The sequence below is a fragment of the Artemia sp. Qi Xiang Cuo genome, chromosome 13, assembly GCF_049724085.1.
Source record: "Artemia sp. Qi Xiang Cuo chromosome 13, ASM4972408v1, whole genome shotgun sequence".
Classification (NCBI taxonomy): domain Eukaryota; kingdom Metazoa; phylum Arthropoda; class Branchiopoda; order Anostraca; family Artemiidae; genus Artemia; species Artemia sp. Qi Xiang Cuo.
In genome coordinates this window covers 59,078,021-59,101,200 of record NC_142806.1, presented here as the reverse complement: position 1 = coordinate 59,101,200, position 23,180 = coordinate 59,078,021, and positions in this window count along the sequence as shown.

Here is a 23,180-nt window from a genome sequence, read left to right as displayed (position 1 = left end):
TCCCAGTTGTAGATTTTTCATGGGGACCGCGTCTTATCAACCGATCCGAGCGGACAAAGCACCGGTGCAAAGTCAAATGCAGTGTTCTTGGACATGAACTCATTGTACCCCTCGGCAATGTCTCACTACTCTTTGCTGTGTGGGAACTATCAATGGCTTGAGAATCCTTGTGAGTTCCCTGACATTAACACCGTCGAGGACAATGGGCCACAAGGATGGTTCTTTGAAGTTGATGGTCACAGTCCGCTGGCGCTTCACAACTCAGTCAAAGATTGTGTCTTTCCCTTTATCAATCGGCCCGTGAGCAGGGACTCTCTGAGCCCCTACAATCGTTCATTGGTTGAGGATATGGGGATGCATTGGACTCCCTCTAAACAAAAACTGATTGCTGATTTGGACCCTAAGGAGAATATCGTTGTTCACCATGTGCTTTTGCACTGGATGGTGAACAATGGTTTCAAGATCACCAAAATACACAGGGTCCTGCAGTTCAATCAGCGACCCTACTTGAAAACATTTATCGACACCTTTGTCGATAAACGCTCTAGGGCAAACTCAAAGGTGGAGAAGGAAATGTATAAGCTCATTTTAAATCCAGCGTTTGGCAAAATGTGCCAAAACGTTCATAATAGATCTCACTGTGACGTCGTGACTGATCCACTAGAGTGTGCACGAATTATTGCCGACCCCAATTTTACATCTTTCACGAGCATAGAGACTGGCATGGTTCTTCTACACAGGCGAAAGCAAAATTTGGTACTGAACAAGAATATTGCAGGCGGCAGTTCAGAACTGGGAATTTCAAAAAATCTCATGTTGTCGTTCTTTTAAAATGTTTGAAAGGTGCAATGGCCACGGGTGGGGGAAGTTCAAATTTACTATGGTGATACATATTCTCTGCTGTTCAAGGTAAATGGGACTGATTTGGATTTAGTGGGTGATTTGCAAAAGGGTGAACACATCAGCTCGCGGATGGATTTCACCAACTGGACTCCATCCCTCTACCCCAAACTGGTGAAAAGTCAAGCCCCCAACCAACTATTAATGTTAAAATCAGAGACGAGGAGTGATTTGATATCCAGGGGGGTGTTCCCGGGTCCCAAAGTCTATTGCGTGGAAACTCATAGTGGGGATGAAAAGAAGGCGTGTAAAGGGGTGCCTACACATTTTGTAAAGAGCAATTTCAACATGAGCGTGTACAGAGACTGTTTAGAAAGTAGCCTAGTGCCAATAGCAAAAGTGATTGCAATTCGGTCTCTACAGTATAGAAATTATACTGTGACAGTGGAAAAGAATGCAATGTCGTGTATATCCGACAAGGTCTATGTGCTCGAGAGTGGTGTGACTGTCCTACCCCACGGCCACTACCGTATTTCGGACCGATTTGAATGCATTGACTATCGCAATCAACTTGGTCTGAATAAATTAACATAATCTGACAATCTAACCACCTTAACTCAACCTCATTTAACCCAAGCACTAACCACTGACCCAACTAACCCACCCACTAACCTGCAGGGACGACAACTATTTTTTTTCCACTGCATTTCCCGGGGGAGGGGGGTCCCTTCCCGCGGCCGCCCAGGGGGGGGGGGGCCCGCCCGCGGCCGGCCAGCCTTCAGCCCCGCGTTCCCCGGGGGGTGGGGGGACCCACACCTTTAAATTCACTATAATCAAGTTCAACTGTGCTACTAGCAATTTCCAAGTGTGTGTATTTTTTGTTGTACAAAAAGTGTCAGGTATAGAAAAGTGTTTAAGTTGACAAAAAGTGTTGTACAGAAAAGTGTTGTACAAAGATGTTTTACAGAAAAGTGTTGTTTTCGTACAGAAAAGTGTTTTTAAAGACAAAAAGTGCTGCTGATGGACAAAAAGTGTTTTATTATAAAGTGTTATCGTTGCAGTTCATGTTGAACAAATAGAGTTGTCATGTTGACCGTGAAATCTTGTCAACTGTTCTTGTTGAACAAGTGTTATTATTATTATTTTTATTGTTGTGCATGTTGACTGAACAAATATTTGTTTTCATGCAGTGTCGAAATAAATGCTGCCATGAAATATTGTTTTTTGTTGTTCTTGAATAGATAGATCCATGGGGAGAAAATTACTACTAATTCATTGAGCACATGTGATTTACAGTTATTTGCAGTCCGGATATTGTCAGCAGCAGCATGTATAACGTGCAACAGTACTTCATGTCAGGTCTATGGAAGTCTTCAAGTTCTGTTAAAACAACGACCTTTACCGAAATTTTTAAACAATGTGATGGAATTTTTGTGGAGAAGCCGAAAAAAATCTATCATTGCTAAAGTATTTGTCAAGTGTCCTATGATAAAATAAATGCTATTGCCACAACCATACCAATACAATTCATACGAGGACTTGATGTTTTCAATAGTATTGAATCGAACTCGTGGCTGATTATTGATGATTTGGCTGAATCCATTGAACAGTTCTCACAGGAAATGCTACAATTGTTCACCGTTCGCTCCCATCATGAACACATTTCCGTTACTCTGGTTCTACACAATCTGTTTCATCAGAGCAAATGTATGCGAACCCTTGCTTTGAATTGCACTATCTATATTATCTATCGAGTCGTTCGTGATTCTAGCTCGCTCATAACTCTCAATAAGCAGATATACCCCGGCGCACCAAAATTTCTGTTGTCATCGTACACTCAGGCAATTAGCTCGCCCTTTTTTTAGATATTGCTATATCCCAATCTGATCACACACGAGGATCTAAGTGTAGTAACCAACATTTTAAACAATGATATTACAGTATAACTGCAGGTAACCATTCAAAAAGACTCTAAGTTTCCATTATGACACTGAAGAAACTACACAAACAACGGCATCTGTTTTCCGTTTTAAGCACTTCAAAACCATTGCTTAGGAAGGCTATACTCAAACATGGGGTTGACAATGATTTCATTAATCTAATATCAGAACTTTGTTTAAATTTAACTGAGGGGAATGTTCAACTGCCAGAAGGTTTTAGACAACAGACAAAGCAACATCGTTCCACTGTACGGGCCTGGGCTTGCAAAAAAAAGGGAAAAAAATTTAAAAGAACAGGGCTCCTTCAGGCGGGCGGTAGCTTTTTTCACAATTTTACTGCCAATAATTGCATGACTTGTAAGCAGTTTTCTCTAGTGAGAGAATGGCAAAAACCTATAAATTTACACCGTTTGAACTTGTCCTCTCACCCATCGAACATTTTGAAGACAATCTAAGCAAATTCATTAACGATGAGAATATTGCCAATGACAAAAAACTGCTTTTACTTCAAGATGCATTGCGACGTATGGACAAACATAAACCTTATCGTAGGATACCCACCATCACTGATCCCTCTAAAACAAAAACATCTCAATATTCTGCAGTGTAATCACTAGAGAATGACTTGAATTCGAGTGCTTCAAAAATTGGAAACCTATCACCGCTGACCTCTCGTGAACAGAGTTAAAGAGCCTGATGATATCACATGTTCGACACTGGTAATTAACTTCAAATCGAGAGTACAGGAAAACGAATTATAATTCAGGGAATAAGTTATAATCTAGTTGATTTAATTTGTGATATGGTGACGAATCGTAAAGGACTCTTATCCTTTGACGATAATCTATACACCTTTCTGTGTGTATCAAACTTTCCCAAAAGTCTTGTTGGCAATAAGCAAATTCTAGAGAAACTTAGAGAATATAGTCCACCAACAACACCATTTAAAAAAGAAGAAGATTCAATATTTTAAGATACTAGCAGCACCGCTGATTTTACAACACCTGTGGTTGCTAGTCAAAAGCGAAGACGAATTGATTCACCCTCCAGTGTGCAAAAGGGGAGCGGACATTACACTACGTGTTTACGCTCAAAATGGATGAAGTTTTGAAAGGTGTCTATGAAAATATTGGCGAAGCGGGAAGTTTAAGTTCTCCCAAAACGCTTTCCAAAGCGGTCTCCGGCACCACCACATTGAAAAATGCAAAAGAGTATCTAGAAAATGAACCGAGTTACACACTACATCGGAATCACAGGCTTCGCAGTAAACAATATTGACAAACTAAAGCCTTTTTCCCTCTGCATATAATGCAAACGGATCTTTTAACTTTAGATGCACTTCAACGACGTCACAATGTGCCCTACAAATATATTCTGGTGTCAATCAGTATCTTTAGTCGCTATACACATGCAATTCCACTACGATCAAAGAGAGGTGTTGAAGTTGCTCGGGCCATTGAAAGTATTCTAGAACAGGATTCGTATAGAAAAATTCAATCGGATCATGGTAGTGAATTTTTTTATCTTTACGTGCAAAGGTCTGTATTGGAATATATTCAATTACACGATCAGAGTCACAGCCCAATAAATGCTACATTATCCGAACAATTGATACGTACGATTTGACTATCAAGTAAGAAATATTGCAATCGGAGATATACACTGGCTTTTATTCATGATTTAGATAAAATCATGCAGATATACAACCATCGACCTCATCGACCTCTGTCCAACTCACGTCCTTCGTATGTTCACTGTAATGATAAGGTTATTGACAAGTATAACAAGAAATATATAAATTGTTACAAGTAGAAAAAAAAAGAAGAAATTCACGGCCTGTTATTCATTTCTCGTAAATAGACAAACAAATATCATTTAACCGGGTGCGTATTTCTTTATCACTGACAATAGTAAATAGTATAGAATTCTAGACAACGCAAAAATAACATCACTACTTTGAGACACCAAAGATGTTGATAGTCTCGGTGGTTTTTATGAATATGAAATTCAAAAAGTTAGAAACACTAGTGAAATTTATCAAATTGAAAATATATTAAAGAGTCGTACACGCAATGGCAAGAGAAAGTTGCTTGTTCGCTGGCTAGGATACAACTCAGATTTTGATTCTTGAATAAGTCCTGAAGATATTAACAATGCCCAATGATTTCTATGTGACTTTCATGTCCAATGTTTCTGATCCTCTCTACAATGATCTGAATAGAACAAGTGATTTTTGGACGAAACTCTCCCCCACCATCAAATTCGACGGAAAGTATGAAGTGGCTATTGTCGACTGTATTCTCAAAAATACCTATGACATCCTGAGAAAGGATCGTAAATATTAAATAGAAATTAGACTCTATGATTGGCCGCCTCCACCAGGTGATCAAGAACAAATTCAAAAAATCAATTAGATGTATTATCCATACGTTGAATTGCCCTATGAGGAACTCAACTGCATTAATTATTTATATCATAGTAATAATAAAAGACTTTCCTCTCATAATAAAGTAGCTTTTCATTTCAAATACTCAAATGAAGTGGGTAAGTTTTATATTAGTTCACTCACTTATAACGAAAAGATTATTCTCGGCGATAACCTATAGGATGGTCTTGGCTTTAAGCTTAATATAATCAATGGTAAAAGTGCGGGAAACACTAATTTCATTTTCGCTGACTACCCACCAGCCTTCTCCACGGACACTTGTATATTTCTCTACGCTTCATTTGTGGAAACATCTCGAGTTGGTAATTCAAATGTCCCCCTCCTTCGAGTTCTTGAACGAAAATCCAATCAAGAACATATTCATCACTACAATATAAAGCATCTGCAGTATATCCCCGTAAACACTTCCTATTTGGAGCTCTGTCAGTTAACACTAAGAACTGAATTGGGTGATCCAATAGCAATTTCAAAGGGGTTGGCTGTGATTACATGCCATTTTTGACCCATCGTTCAACTACAAGATGTCTAATAAAAAAGTGGTATTCACTTGTCCTGATATTGACTGCTATGTTAATACTCTTGGCCCAAGACAACAGGGCAATGGAATGGACTACTATAAGGGTCGCTCGTCAATGTCTGGCTAAGGTCTTGGCAGTTGGTTTGCTAAGCTGTTTCGCTCTTCACTACCACTGGCTAGAAAATATCTTGTACCGGCTGCGACAGATTTTGCATCCTCTACACTATACGATTGGGGCTCTGGCAAGGATTTTAAAAAAGTGCTACGGAAAATCTTAGGTCCAGTTCAAGAAGACTTTGCGATAAACTAAAGCAATATTTTAAAGTCTCAGACATGTTAAGAAATAATGATTCCTTCGTCAGTCTCCACTCAGGTCGATAACTTAATACATCAATCTTGTCAGAGAAAAGAAGAAAAACGTCGCTGCAAAGTGTAAACAAAAGCCCCAAGAAGAAAATTACTAGATCGAAACATGATTTCTTCTCCTAAGATTTCCTATCTACCATATCAGGATTCCCAACCTTCAATCAATGCCTCATTGAATCTATTCAATGCCGAAAAGGTTGATGTGAGTGTCAAGCATGGATACTTTGAACAATTTTATCCACAACACCCCCTCTCCGATAATATCCACTTTCAAATTTATTCTAATGAAGACTACTTTATGGACATGTCGTCCACATTTATAGATTTGCAAATGAAAGTCCGGAAAACTGATAATTCTCTGCCAATTCGGACCGATGAAATAACCTATGAAAATTGTTTATTACATAATTTATTTCGTCAAATCAGTTTCTATATCAATGGCATACTGTTGAGCACAAGCAACGATATCTCAAATTATACGAGCTATATGCAATTCATGCTGATGAAACCCAAGTCATATAAGGAATTGCGAGGCACCTCAAATGGTTATGAATATATTACTAATACTGATAGTACAGATGCACTTAAAAATTCTGCAACTAGTGAATTGCATCTAGTTGGAAAAATATATCATAAAATATATAATATACCCCAATGGCTGCCGCCCAATGTTAGAGTGGATATAAAACTAACGCTTGCACCCTCCAATTTCAAATTGCGAAAAGAACTTGCTGCCAATCCTGATGTAAGTCTCTCCCTCACCTCGGCAATACTTCATGTACGCAAACAGCAGGTTATGAGTTCTGTTGCATTGGCCGTAGAAAAACTGAGAGCCAATGGCAACAATATTAAACTACTTGTTCCTCATACAATCACCAATCAGCGTCATATTGCAATGGGCTCACGCACCTTCACCAATTAAACCTTTATCAATGGTGAAATTCCATCAAAACTAGCGTTGGCCTTTGTAAAAAGCGCTAGTGCAATAGGATCATGGACTGAATGCCCACATAAATTCGAGATGTTTGGACTTTCATCTCTTGTGTGCAAAGTAAACGGCATCCCACTCTACAATCTATCTTTTGATAAATCCTATAGATCATTGTTCGAGTTGACCATGCAAACCCTAGATCATGACTCTCAACTATTTGAAAATGGTATAACCGTAGATATGTTTGCTAAAACACATGGTGTCATTGTACTGGATTTGTCGGGTACACAGGATATGAGTATAGTACGTACGGGGATTTTCCGTTTAGAGTGTACATTTGCCGACCAATTGGCTGAGAGTCGTGCCCTAATCTCAATAAATCAATATGAAACCTATTGGGAAATCACTCCCGAAGGCAGTGTTCTACTAGACTTTGTGCCATGAACACCAGTCAAATATTCAATGTATTTAATATAGACCCCTACATGTCTCAATACAAATCCTATTGTCTGCCCTCGGACTTTCTTGGAAAAATTTAATGTGTCAACAATATTTTGGTTATTGTTAATAGCAGTCCATCAACCGTGTTGATAGGTGATTGGTTTTGCATCTTTCAAACAATGAAAATGATTGAGTTTTTTTACCCTCTTGGTCTGCCCTATACATTCTACACACCCCACGTCAACAACTATATTGAGAGCAGTGGGACAACTCTCATTCAAAATCGGAAGAGGGTGCAGGATCTAACGACTAAGAGCTGTGGCTTCCATGCACTACTATATTTTGTATTCCGATGACGTGGCTATACTTACAAGCAGTTTCTCCATATTTACGTCGACAATCCACGTCTGAATGACTTTCTAGTGGAAAATATCCTCTCAGACCTATATAGTATTGATTTCAGTGCCCTAAGAGTAAAGTGCTTAAAAAATGTTTGCGAATTTGTTTATTAATAAAATGGATATATATACAACAATGTCTTTAAATCTTCACTTTAGATTTCTTCATCTTCGATGTATAGACAACTATCGCGAACCACTAATACTGGTAAATCATTTGGATTCACTGTATATTGATCTTGATTGACTACAAAGTCAGGGTCATATTTTCTACAATACAATGTAACTTCACTCTTGTCATATCTCTTTGTAGAGTCAATAATACTATTTGAATTCATATTATGAAATTCAAGAGTTTCAATCTGTCTATTTGAAGCACTATCACATACAGTGTTTTCAAGTGGTGAATCACATTCGGTCACTGCCAAATAAAAATCACTTGGTTTATAGTCATAGTAGGTGGTGTCATCACAGCGATGACGTAGAAACCAGATTGTCTTGTTACCCCAACAGTTGAATCGTAGACCAGATTCCTCTTCCCAGAGTAATTTAAATCCGCGACGATACCAATCTCGTAGAAATAAACTGAAATCACGTTTGGGATTCTTTCCAATCATAGCGGGGTAAGTATTCTCCCACTGATCACATTTATCGTAGTGACAATTGGAGCACAGGTGCCCTCTAGGATGAGAGTCACACACCTCCTCAAGACATGAATTACATCCTTTAATTTGTACTGCATAGCCTCTATTTAATTTACAAGGATTACATAATTTACACTTTTCACTATAGTCATCAATAATTGTACAATTCTCACATTGATTCCAACTGCCAAGAGTGTACATGCACAATGGACATATATAGAACATTTTTCGGTTTCCGATGTCAACTCACTCACAGCTAAAACAAAACTGATCCTCTTCGTTCGATAAATTCAACGAGAGGGAAATGAGGGAGAGAGGAGTAGCTCTGTGACGTTACCTCTTTCGAATGATGGGGGAGCCATCTACATTGAATCCATTGGCAATGTTTTCAACAGTATATCCACAATATGATTCTGTCTTGTTCCAATTAATATATAAATAAATTGGCTATAAGCATTTGAATCACATTTTGAAAGTTTCATACAATAGTCCAATTGGGGAGAATCACTCCTCATTATATTGTCAAGAGTTCCCTGACAAGTGAATATCCAGCGTTTAAGAGATAACTTGAGAAAAACATCATCCAAAATCAAATGTTTTTCCATAAACACTAGATTTGATCTAATTCTCTCTTTCTCAAATTTATTCATTTTTCAATCCTTTCAGTCTGACTGTTGACTCTAGACTGGGCCTGATTCGTTAGCCCCATAGCCAGAAAAGAAAGGGAACATTTTCGATTTCAAAAAATTTTTATTGAATAATTAGAACAACAACATCAATAATACAGAGCATGTACAATTGACGATACTGTTTATTATCCTCAATATGTTTCACCAATGCACTTAAAGCACATTAAAGTCTATTCACATGTGCTATATCAACTTTAGCGGCGAAACATAATTGATCCTCCATTTTAAATTTGCTCAATGATATTACATATCTTGCATATACTGCATCCCATTCCAGACAAAGCCGCGATCCTTTCGTAATTTCCACCGCAATGTTTGATGCTCTTGTACGATTATCATCAACTCCACTATCAACTTCTAATAGTGTAAACATTCCACTCATCGCCATCAACACAAATATAAATCCAAATGAGTAAAGTCAAAACTGTTCTTCTTCTCACTCCTTTGAAGTCGATTTGCCGACTAATAAAACTCTACCAAAAAACCCGGTCTATATAGTCAGTCTACCGCTAATATATAACCTGGTCTCTGATTGGTTGAGAGGGGGGATGTATCCGACATGCCGATTGGCTGTGAAGCACACATGTGATCTAACTGTTTCCGGGAATGTCATAACATTTGGCTTGAGCAACAACAACAACAAATACTATTTCTGGATCATCCATAAAACAGACATGAAAAACATCAAATAAATCGGACAACACACATAACCATCCATGAAAACAGACATAAATGTGAGAAAGTTCCTGTTTATCAAATTCTCACTGACAAAAACCATAAAACATCCATAATTTGATGTTGAAATCCGAGAAAAACATCAAATAAATCGAACAACACACATATCCATCCATGAAAACAACCATAAATGTGACAAAATTCATGTTTTTCCAAGTGAGAAAATTCCTGTTTTTTCATTCTCACTGAGAAAACCATAAACCACGTGGTGTAGTCACGAGTACTAGGGTCACTTCTACTTATGTTAATGGACGAGTTAAGAGCACGCAATGCTATAAATGTATTTCTTCGTCACATGTGTGAAGGCCACACTCATACGGCAGGGCCGTATCCAGGATTTTTGTTAAGGGGGGTTTTTTCTAATTTTTGACTTTTTTGGGGGGGGGGTTTACTAATTTTTGACTCAGTTTTCGACTAATTTTACTGATTTTTACCTAGGTTTTACTAATTTTCGAGTCGGTCAAAAATTTCGGGGGGGGGGGGTTTAAACCGGGTAATTCCTGGAAACTTGGAGTTTTGGTATCAAGATTGGTATTCAAGATTGGTAAAATTAACGGAAAGTTTAAGATGATCAAACAGTCATTCAAATATTTCAAAATGTAAAAAGTGAATAAAAATCCATATCGTGACTAACATTAATTGTATCCGTTATAATATTTGTGAGTAGCAGTAATTATTTACTATTTATTTCGAGTTGAAAATGTCTGGAGACGGTTTTGAACCATAAAAATACAGGATTAGCACTAAAAAAGTGGGTCCCAACTTTTGATAGAATCTAAGTGCGGTCCAGACTTTCAGTCTCTAATAGCACATTGATCGTTACAAAAGTCTAAATTTAACTTATGTCCTATTTTTATTTTGGTTTTTACGGACACAATGGAAAGCTGTTCAACGAATTAAAACGCGAGGAAACTTATTTCAGCATAGTAAGAAGAAGCGGGTTTTTCATTGGCTGATTCACACGGTGCTTTGTTCAACAAACATAAAAAAAAGAAAAAAAAGCTGAACACTGAAAGCTCCACAATCAAGTTAATTCTATTCTGCCTTCCTATTTCGAATACTTAATTAATTAATTTCTAATAATCAAAGTTTCAATCAAACAGTATGAGGAACTCATAAAGTAGAAATCGATGATAGTACCGGAAAGAAAAACTGTCAACGCTATCTAGCGCTTGGTGTAGGAGGTGCAGGTTGGTATAGCACCTTATTTCTTTTTCAAAAAACATAAGGTGTTCTTGCTCAATTTAATACTGGAACAAAAGAGAACGAAAAACAGCAAACTGCTGCAAATATGTCTCTTAGGTGCTTCACAATGCAGGGGAGGGAGAAGAAAGTAGAATTCTGCCTTCAGTAGACCCACCATCTTTTATTCGACTAACCTGCTCACCCTACCACGATTTTTCCAAGCTAACCTAGGCTTACTTTGTGCTGATAAGATTTCGACTCCAATGATTTTTGGAAATAAAATACTGACTTATTATCACTTAGAGAGAAAGGTAAAATTGTAGATTCAGAGCTTTTGTTTATCTTGGATATTAGTTGGGTGAATCAAATTCCCAGTAATGCACCCTGGAATAATTATCACTTAATTGTCACATTTATGAACACTTAATTATAATTATCTAATAATTAAATATCACTTATTATCTTATTATTAAGTATCTTAATTAAATCACTTAATTATAACTATTATTTGAGTATGATCCGAAACCTCATCCCTGACCATCCAGGGCTATACCAAAACAAAAGATACTTAGTTTTTTTTTATTATGTTAAATTTATGTATGCTAATAAAATATATAATACTATATGTCAAGAACGGGGAAATTGCATAACTTATAGCCCCCTCCCCAGGGACTAGTAGTGACCATGTCATCTCTAATGTCCTACGAAGTCCCTATTTTCACTACCCCCCCCCCGCTCCAAAGGGCACTAACATTTAATGACCTACAATGTTAGTTTTATGAAGTGAATATAAAAAGAAATGGAGATAAAAAATAAGAATAAGAAAAGAAGAAAAAGAAATAGATATACTGCTCAAATTTAGCACAAGAAAATTGTTTAGAGCCTTGTACCTTTGCCTAATCCTGATTTATAGTGTTTTAAATATTTATAAATCTACTTCTGGACGTTTGGAAACAAAATCCTTGGTATGGCTTAAAATTCTATTGAATATTAGAATTGTCTTTTCAAAAACTAGAGCCAATGAAAGAGAGATTGAAAACTCATTTTTTTTCAACATTTCAATAGGCTTAGACTATCATGTATGGAATCGTCTAAACCATAGAAATAAGAAAAGGGCAGGAATAGTAGCTTGGCAATACCTTCCCCGAGTATACTTCTGGCCCTGGACTCCAAGGGCGTATCATTAGCATTTTTATTTAGGGGCAAAAAGGGTCCAAATCTGGAGAGTTAAGGGCTGTGTGCTATATAATAATTTTTTCTACAAATTATTGGGTGGGGGGCAACTGACCCCTTTCCCCCAAACGACGCCACTGCTGGACTCATTCATGAAAGTTTCATTTGGCTTACTCAACTACTTCCCAAGATCGACAAATCCCTTAATGTAGAATTTTACCCAGAGATATTTCATCTTTAATCCTATTGCATTGTGGACTAATCATGTCAAATACCCAATTTTGTTTGCAATTTTCTACTTTTTAATGAAGTCGCTAGACACAGCACTTTACGCAGAACAAATAATTTTTAACTCTATCTTCCCATGATAACTCCCCAAAGGTCTCCTATTACTCTAATTACTGTTATTACTCTTATTAATAATATTATTTATTTTCCCCCCACGTTACGATTGTATAATGCACAGAGTAGCATAGAAAAACATATAAAATTACAAAAGTAAATCAAAATAGAAAACCAATAGAAAACTCCTATTGAGTACCATATATAAAAAGTACAAGTAAAAAAATAAGAAAGGAGAAAAATAATCATAAAAGTAGGGAGAAAGATAAAAGAAAAAGTAAAAAAATGAGCTTGCCATTCTCTTTGATTTCTTCATGACACGAATCTAAGAAATGAAATCTGTTTAAAAGTAGCTCAGTGGCGTAATTTCGTCAAAATCCTTGGGGAGCGGGGGGGGGGGGCGAAGTTGGAACCATTTTTCCCAAATCAAGTGAAAATGACATTGAAAACTAAAATATGTGAAATATAGTACCATAAAGGTAAAAGATATACTAAAGAAAACTGACCCCTTTCTGTGGATGTTTGAATTTATGCAGGCTTATCTTAGTTTTGATGAAACTTTTGAAGTAAACTAAATTTCAGCTGGGGGGGGGGCAAACCGAGGTCTGGTAGTGGCAGTTGTCCCATAACAATTTACGCCCCTGAAGTATTTCCCACTTTGCTGAGTAGCCTCTAGAATTGTTTATTGCAACAGTGATTTATAACAATTTGTTTTTGCGCCAAATATTTCAAGTCGACATTTTATATTCGTTGCTAAAGAACCTCCTAGACTAGAAAGGAAAAACAGTAGAATAATAATTGTCACTAAATTCTGCACGCCTCGTAGTTTATGACAATATGCAAATGAAATGTAAACAAGAAACATGTTTATATATTGTTTATACATGTTTAATGTTGTTATATAAAACATGAGGAAGGAATGCTAGAACCGTTATTCGGACTTAAAGCTCCGTAAAAGATTCACCTTCCATAAAGCTCTGTCTCAGTTGGTGTAATGACTTTTTTAGTCGTTGTCATGGCTTTCTTAATTGGTGCGAATTCTGCACCATATAAACAAGTGTTTTTAAGGTAGAAGTGGTAAAATAAAGGCTGTAATCCAATGGATTAAACTTACTTAACCATCTAAGATTTTCCCCAGCTAACTTAAATTCCTTCCCTTTTAATGAACTCGTCAAACGCTATAATACTGACGGTGCTAGTAGTTATTAATCCTCAAACATCAAACTCTTATAATTTTTCCGTTCTCTGTTGTTCAAGTCTTAAATTGAGCAAGAATACCTTATGTTATTGAAAAAGAAATAAGGAAATGCTACCTGCCACACCAATGGGATACCATTTCACAGGCGCTAGCCTGTTGACTTTTTTTTGCCCCTGATAGGAATTTTCTGAAGTTTAGTGCTGCCAGTAGGTGACTTACACAGGGGTAGATCCAGGGGATGCTTTAATAGCATATGAACCCCCCCCCCCCTAGAAAGTTGCACTTTTCAAAAGGATAGAAAGGCAAAAAATACCACTCAAGGAGTCCAAGCTTTGTTGGTGCCCTTCCCCCTAAGATTAAGTTTTTGACATTGCTATGTTCGAATAGATGAATTAATATAAAATAGACAATAGGCAGCCTACATCAAACAACGAGTTATAACTGCTTGCGCTTTTTCTTCCATACTACCATCAAAGGGGAAGGAAATGGTCGGTCCTAGTTGGTATAGGAGCAAAAATGGGTATTTTAACCTACTAACTTAATTTCGTTATCCTTATTAATTAGTGGCTTGTTAATCTTGGTAATTGGTGGACCTCTCGCAAATTTTAACGATTTTTCTATGTTATCTTTTGCATTGTCTTGTAATAATATGGTAATATTGTTAAATTAAAAATTGTAAATCATCAAAATCTCCAGTATGCAAATTTTGCAATCGTATAAATTTCTTAAATATTAGCTTACTGAAAGGTAAACTATCTTTATATAAAAAAAACATGTTTTCTGCTGGTGGCAACTGAAACAATACTCTATTGTTTTGTCTCAAAAACTGTCAGAAGTGGCCCTTTTATATTATCCTTAGGCTTGCCCATCCCAAAGCATCTAGGTGAAGCTAGAACCTTAAACATTCTTATATTTGTATCCAGTTTCTGTTCTTCTTTTTCTTCCAGTGGTCAGAGTCTCTATGATGTTCTTGCTCTTCAAGATTTATTCGTGTCAACTCCAATTTTGTTTGGAACTAAATGGCTTATTAAAACACCTCCTTGTCAATTTTAATTGGAATGCTGCTCCCGAGACTTAGGCTGCTTATTTCGGTTTTGATTTGACGTCTTCTAATCAGAAGCGTCAATTCACCGGAATGTAGGGGAGAAGGAGGTTGTTAAAGTTGCGTTTTTCCAAATCCAAGGGGGGGGGGCAATTTTGTCTTTTTTCAATTCTTTCAGTGAAAATACAAAAAGTAATTTTTCAATGAAAATACACCCAAAACAGGTGATTTCCAAAATTTAAGGAAGGAAAATATCTTGCAGGTGGCACCCCCCCCCCCCGCCATCCCTCCCAATTGACACAACTGCTTCTAATAGAAGATCGAGGTTGTTTTCTTTGTGGTGAGCCGGACAGTGAGATGTTTGTATGGTCAAGTTTCAATCATATGAAAATCTTGAACATGGTTTATTTCAAGCAAGGTCAAAATTTTCGATCTTGTCAAAAATTCTAGGTAGACATTTAAATTTGTAAAAATGTCATATTTGGTTTAGCTGATTACCTGAACACTTTTAAACTTGACTTTTTTGTCTAATAACTACAGTATCCAAGACATTTCTATTTTCAACAAAGGTCGATATACAGAGGTGGGGCTCGATGTGTCTTCTTTACCGCAAAAAAAGGAAAAAAAAAATCGCACTTCTAAGACAGAAAAGGAAGAAGCAGGAGGAGGAAAATAACTGGAGACTATAATTGGAATAGTCAAATAATTTGCAATTTATAGGAACAACCGGCTATTGTAGGCTAATAGAACCTTACCCTTCATCTTCATGCGTCGTTCCTTTCGGGATCCCATAGACGAGTGACCGATAAGCTGCTCTGTCACGTGAAGTTCTGGATTGTTGGATGATATCCTGATTTGACAACTTTGATCTCGGTCAAAGTCGTCAATCCACCTCTTGCGAGGTTTTCCCTGTGGTCTGCGTCCTTCATTAGCCTTTTCGAGCAAGACCATGGGTAGGCGAACATGATTCTTGACATGCCCGAACCAGCGCAGTCGCTGTCTCCTAACTTCGTTCAGGATGGTGTCTTGTGACTTTAGTCTTTTTCAGACTTCTTCATTCTTAACAGTCATTGAAGCTAATCTTCGCTATCCGTTGCAGGCATAGAACCATTTTCTTTAAATGTGTGAACACCGACGGTGATTTAAAGGTGAATAAACACCCGATTATACTTTAAAAAATTTAAATGAATGAATTTATTAACTTACCTGCGCATAACATAATAACCCAGAAAAGGTCATTTTTTTATTGCAAAGGTTCTTTCAGAAATTCTCGATTTGACTCTCGTTTTGAGGAAGAATCATAAATCGTTGTGAAATTGAGATAGGAAATACCTGGAAAATTTGAGTTCATTTTGGATTTTAATTAAGCTGAATGTTTTTGGAAGAAACTTAGTCTTTCTTGAAAAATACCAGTCATATTATTGGATCACAACGCATGCTGGTAGCAAGCGTTGTACTATTTTAAAATTCTTCAGCGCATAAATTATGATTCTTCTTAAAGATTAAAGTAAATTCCAAAGCATTCGAGAATGTTTTGAAAGGTATATACGTGAAGAGATAAGCACCCACCACGCATTAGACAAATAGGAGTATTTTAAAAGTATATTTTCAGCCATATATTCATTTTTTTTTTCTTTTAAGGTTCAAAATTTTAAACATTTATTAGGATTTCCACTTGAAATCTGAAAGTTTATTCCCTTGTGATCCCTTTGTGGGTATGTTTGTCCACCTGATTGTTGTGAATTTTTGAAAAATGTGGCTGCCCAATAAGAATTTTACCAATCAAAAGCTGTAAATTTTACCCATGAGATCTTGTGGGTAGCAAAGAAGTCTACCCTTAAAAAATATAATTTTACAAAAAAAAAAAAAAAAAAAAAAAAAAAAAAAAAAACACCGGTATTAGTTATTGCAAAAAGTGTTTAAACACGGCAATTTCAACTTAGCAAACTCAATGAGAACACACAATTCGTCATGAGAAACACATTCATCCCTAAAAATTTGTAATCATGTGTTGGTCAAGCCACCCATCAAATATCACAACAGGATAAGGCAAAAGACAGATGCCCAACCGTCTTATCTAGAAAACCAAAAATATACAAAATTCGATAGTTTCCGGATCGTCCTCAAAATTGTGCCTTTCGGCCTAAGGATTGTTTTTTACCTTTATTTTTATACATCTATTATTAAGGCCATCCTAGCCGAGTGGTTAGACCGCTAGATTCGAGTTCCTTTGTCCGTGAGGACAGGGGTTCAAGCAGGGTTTCCCCCCTTAATGGTTTATCACTATTTCTAGTGATTCTTCATATTGTCTAGACAAAAAAATCACTAAATTTGAACATAAATCACTAGATTATTGAAGAAAATCACTAAATCAACCAAAGAATCACTAAAATCTCGTGATTTTTTAATCATCGGGTGGCAACCGTGGGTTCAAGTCTTGGTGTCGCTTGTTATTTGGATTGATCTGGGGTCTTTGGCGCGACTCTGTAAGCTATGCCAGAGTCAGCCCAGCTCTAAATTGGTATATGAAGAATTTTAGGGAAGGTAAACAGGAAGGGTGTGCGAAAGCACAAGATGCCTGGCCCCAACCCCCCATTGCAATTCCATTCATTGCATCTAATCCCTCATTCCATTTCAAATTCTGAGCATTCAAATGCTTGCTACTTCTTTCTATTCATTCCTTCATTCCATTCCATTCAAATCATTCATTCCATTCCAAATATTGAGCACTCGAATGCTTACTATTTCTTTTACTAAGTAGACTCAAGACATCTGACTGAATATAAAATTCGTGTCGATGCGTTACAAAAGAAAAAAGAACTATGTAAATCTCTGTTTTAGTTCTTTATTTGTATGCCCTTTTACATTGGCTGATGTAAAGGTTTACGTAAATTCGAAGATAGTCAGTAAACGTTGGTATAAGGTCTTTATTGAATAACGTGAGAATACACATAGAGAAAATAAGGTAGCACAAGAACAACTACCTACGACGAAGGCAAAAGATGGACTGCCTTTAAAAGTGAACCAAGAGTATAACTTTCCCGGAACGGAAGTTCCAGCTATTGGTTGTTCGACCATGCCTGTGAACGAGCCCTTTCCCACGACTAGCTTTAGTCCCAAGAGCCCCCCGCCCCCCCCGGACCACTCTCGTTGACACATAAATGGCCAAATAACTAAGAAATGAAACACCCGGAAAAGCTTCTCGAATTGATGTTCTAAATACTCTACAGATTCTCCCCCCTGTTTTAAGTTAAATTTCCCAAACTTGGCTTATCTCCTTCTCATTAAACCCTCAAACTTTAATTGAATTCAAAACATTCCCTTCCCAAATTATTCACTTCTCACCTACTAACATTCTGCAGTATGAACTAGTAAACAATTACATAATACAAAAACTACACAATACTTGCATAAGTAAAAACTTACATAGTATAAACGAACCACACTGACAACAGTAGTCGGAAACTGGATATTTTAACAATTCATTTTTCTCTGTATACTTTAAAAAAGACTTGTTCCCCATACCCCTGAATTTGATGAGGACAAGACAAGTTGGGATTGTGTATAAACTTCGGACTAGGGCAAAATGAATGACCGAGAAAGGCTAATTAATCCTGAAAATACCAGCGACAAATAAATGAAATTGCATGAACTTATAAATAATGGAATAGATATGTCAACCATTGCTGCAATGACGTCAAGATATTATTACCAATAAAATCATCGGGGTTTTATTGCTGCGGAACGCCTCGGTTTTGACCTATTTGGTTGTGCTCTACTAAATTGTGGTTCGACAAATGGCAGTACTACTGTTGATATCTCTACATGATTATTAACGCTGCGCATTAAAATAATCCCGTGAGGCATAAATCTCATCCCACTGGTTGTTCGACCATGCCTGGGAACGAGCCCTTTCCCACGACTAGCTTTAGTCCCAAGAGCCCCCCCTGGACCACTCTCGTTGACACATAAATGGCCAAACAACTAAGAAATGAGACACCCGGAAAAGGTTCTCGAATTGATGTTCTAAATACTTTACACCTATGAAAAAGACATAAACATATCAAACATATCAAAATTGAAAACATATCAAAATAAACCAGGGTAATTTTCTGCCAGTGAATAAATAAAAAAAACGAAAAAACAAACAAAGATACAACAAAACAAATATTTCGGAAAAGACCTTCGCTAAGCCCTACCCTTGGCAAAAAAAGATATATACATACTATAGAGAGAAATAACTAAAATTTTCAAGTAACCCATACAGAAGCAAAATAGTTACATTGTTTTGCTTCTGTACAGGTTTTTGATAATAATAATTGGATTTATTCATAACAGAAATTTGTACATTACACCAGTTTCAAGAGACTAGCCTGTAAAGGACTAATCGCAGTACAACAGTGACAAAAATAATTCAAGTAAAACCAAGCAGAGAGGAAGGAGGGAAAAAAGAAGAAAAAAGAAGAAAAGAAGAAAAGACTTGCTAGGCCTCAGACACCTAAACTTCACGAAAACGTCGAAATCTCCAAGCAAAGACCAGTCATTCCAAAATCAAATAACAACTTAGACAGGTAGGAACAACGCACCGAATTCTTAAACTTCAAAACAATGCAATTTCAGCAATTTATGGAATACTGGTCAAACATCAGGCGTTTTAGATTTATTTGGCAAATCTTCCAAATTAGAGGCTCAGCATGTCTAATACTAAATGTTGATGTAGAAGTTATAACCAACGGTGTACGTATGAAAAGAAAACTTCTGGTTTAACAACCATGAAGAAATGATGCACATTTAAAAAGCAAAATGTTATTTCAAAAAGTTATTTTTTCTTCTTTTATTGTATGTATACACATTTTTTTCCTTTTTTTTTGTCTTGAAGACAGCTCTGTTTTTTTTTTTTTTTCATTTTATTAATTAGCTGTGAAATATACTCATTTCTTTTTTCTTTTTTTTTTTACTTTTTTGTTTCGCTCTTCGGTTTTTCTTGGGCTTAAAATCGAACTTAAAGTCGTGCTTTTCGTGCTTAAAGTACGAATTTAAAGTCGTTTTATAAATACACGAAACTTTCAAAAGAGTCCTCTTGGATTTTCATAGTTTTTCCTTATATCTGACAAACACTGAATAGCGATAATTTGCTGTTTTCAAAAGCGGATAATTTTCTCGTTTGCGTGACCGGTCCTTAATGAAATAGCAAAAGATTTCCCCCCTAGAAGACATAGTAATCACATCAAAGCTTCCCCTTGATTCTTTCTTGGTAGAGAAAAGCTATTCCTGAAAGACTGAAAGAAAATCAGACCATATAAATAAATCAAAGCACTATATATGGAAGGTTTCAAGGACAGGAGGATATATAAGCGGATAAATTGAAAGGCAAATGAATAATTGCAAACAAATAGATATATAAAATTTGAGTATGCAAGTAAATAAATTTAAGCAAATACAACATATAAATATACTTAAATATAACAATAAATAAATACAGGCAATTAATACATTTAATAAAAACATTCCAGAAAAGAATCTACAGGCCTAAACATTAAGCTATTTTTTTCCACCATATTGCCATGTTCCAGGAAATTGGACAGGGTTTTTACCCTTTGCCCTCCTAATTGATGTACCTTTAACTTTTATGCTTGTAAATTAAAAATTTCAATGACAAGCTTTGATAATTTCCTCTACTAATTCCTCTACTAATGCTACATATTCTTAATTTTGCCAAATATTTGATACAGATGGAAAAATTGCTGTTCCAAGCTTCGAATTTTTCTAGTCCCAAAAAATTGGCCCTAAATCTCGATTCTGACTGGTCAATCAAGAATTCTGTGTTTGAAAGTTGAACAGTGTTCAACTCTGTTTTCACTGAGTGTTTCCACTGAGCGCTGTTGCCCCCATTTAGCCAGAATAATAGCCACTTTTTTTTGATAAATTTGTCTTTATACAGGAAAATTTTTCGTGTCCATAAATCTTATGAAAATTATACTTTAGTGTGCAAGATTCTAATTTGGGCATTTTTCAAAAATTTAATATTTTTTTCTTGTAAGGTTTAAAATCTGAAACCTTTTATAGTAATACCCACTTAGAATTTGGATGGAAGTTATTGCCTTGTTTCCCCTTTACAGGAATAGTGCCCATCTAAATGTTTTGAATTTTCGAAAAATATAGCTGCCGAATAAGAATTTTAGAAAATATTTGGAAAAGCCTCTAGAATTTAAATGAGACTCGTACAGAATGTTGGTGATTTTGAACCGTACAAAAAAAACGAAGGTTTCACTGGAAAACCTGTTCTTCAACCAAAGCTCTAAGATTTCAAACCATAACAGCAAGTCAGAACTAAAAATTGACAAAAGACAACCTTTAAAAACTAAAACAGGGCTAGATTACTAGGCCTGAACTTGCCCCGGGCGCATAAATTTTTAGGGGAGCAAAATTTCCTATAGATAATCTAACATTCATAATCATTTTTTAATTTTTGAAATTGTTTTTATTAAAATATAGCAAACTTTACTTTCAGAAGCAGTACGCTTACAAGAGCAATTGTCCCTAAAGAGCCACGTAGTACATACAAAATAAACTGTTAAGATACACATTTTTTTTAAACCTTCATTCAACCATATAAACGCTAAGGGCGGAGAAAAGGGATCTAAACATTGGAGCAAAGTATGAAAAACCTGTTGAGGACAGCCTATTTTTTTTCTCAAAACATAAAGTCAACTTAAGGGTGGCTTCTTCACTGAAAGGACAGCGTTTTTTCAGCAAATGCTCTGATTTTGTAGAACATGGACGCTCAGCGGAGAAAATGCGTTTGGTCAAGCCACCATGCAGCTTTATAAGCGAGATTGGATAGACTTCAAACTCTTATAACATTTTTAAAAATCCAGCTTTGAAAGTATTTAGTTCTATTGAGTCAAACTCTTAAGCTTCAGCTGAAGTCAGTTAAAAAGGCTTGTCTCCCAGCCTTTTAGAAACGCAATATAAAGTAAAATTCATAGAGGTTGAAATTTTGGAATTTTGAGACAACAGTCATAAATGTTGCCGGGGACAATGCCAATGCTTGGTTGCCAAATAAAGGATAAGGGCACAATCAAGAAGTTTACAAATAAATTGATAAGAGTACCAATATCATCAAAATATAAACTTTTATTATTCCTTAGGTATATTGCGATTTTCTATGAACTATCTTTTGGTTGTCTCAATATAAGGAAGCTTTTAGGGCAGCACTACATTATCGTCAGTGTTGCCGTGCTCAACCATGAAAATAAGCAAGCAAATTTAATTAGTTGAAATTGACAACATTTTCATCCGTCAAATTCAGATTTTAGCAATCTGTTGATTTCCGAAGACAACTACACCTTCTTGGGAAAACTACATCTTCTTAAGCTGTTTGGTGTATTTGTTAGCTTATTTTGATCATTTTCCAACCACGTTTCTTCTTTTTAAATTTGGCGATCGAGTCTATCAAAAACTCTGAGTCGATTTTAAACGGTCAAAATCCTCCTGCCGAGGTACATTTCCAAAAGGAACTACACAAGAAAACTAGGATAAAACATGACTAATATAATACTTTATTTCATTGTAACTACTCTAATGATTAAACTACTCTAATGATTAATGATATAACTACTATATATATATATATATATATATATATATATATATATATATATATATATATATATATATATATATATATATATATATATATATATATATATATATATATATATATATATATATATATATATATATATATATATATATATAATCGGATTTCATTTTTAATGTCTTTGGTATTTTTTTGGATTAAATGGGCGCACCAAAGTCGGCTTCTAATATGACAAATACTTTTCCCAAATATTTGAGGAATCAGCAGTACTTTATGTATATTGACATTGATGTTTATCAGCCATATTTTCTATAGCCTATCCTCACCGGGAAATTTTTAGTTTTATTTCTTTAGTGTAAAAACAGTCAGAACTATCAAACAGTTCGTGGTAACGAACTGTAAGTAAGGAGCGACCCGGCTCAATGGTAACCGAAACTCTAGAAAACGGGTTTTTGATACCAATAGATCTATCGAGAGAAGCTGATTTCAATGCTAATTTCAAATATTTAATTTTCATCAAGTTTAGTGCTACCCATCAACAGTTAAGCACCTGAGAAAATTTGGCTGATTTTAAAAAAAGGGGGGACAGACCCTCTAAAAATCATAGAAGCTTAATGAAAATCATACCGTCATATTCGGCGTATCAGAGAATCCTATTGTTGAGGTTTCAAGCTCCTATCTACAAAAATG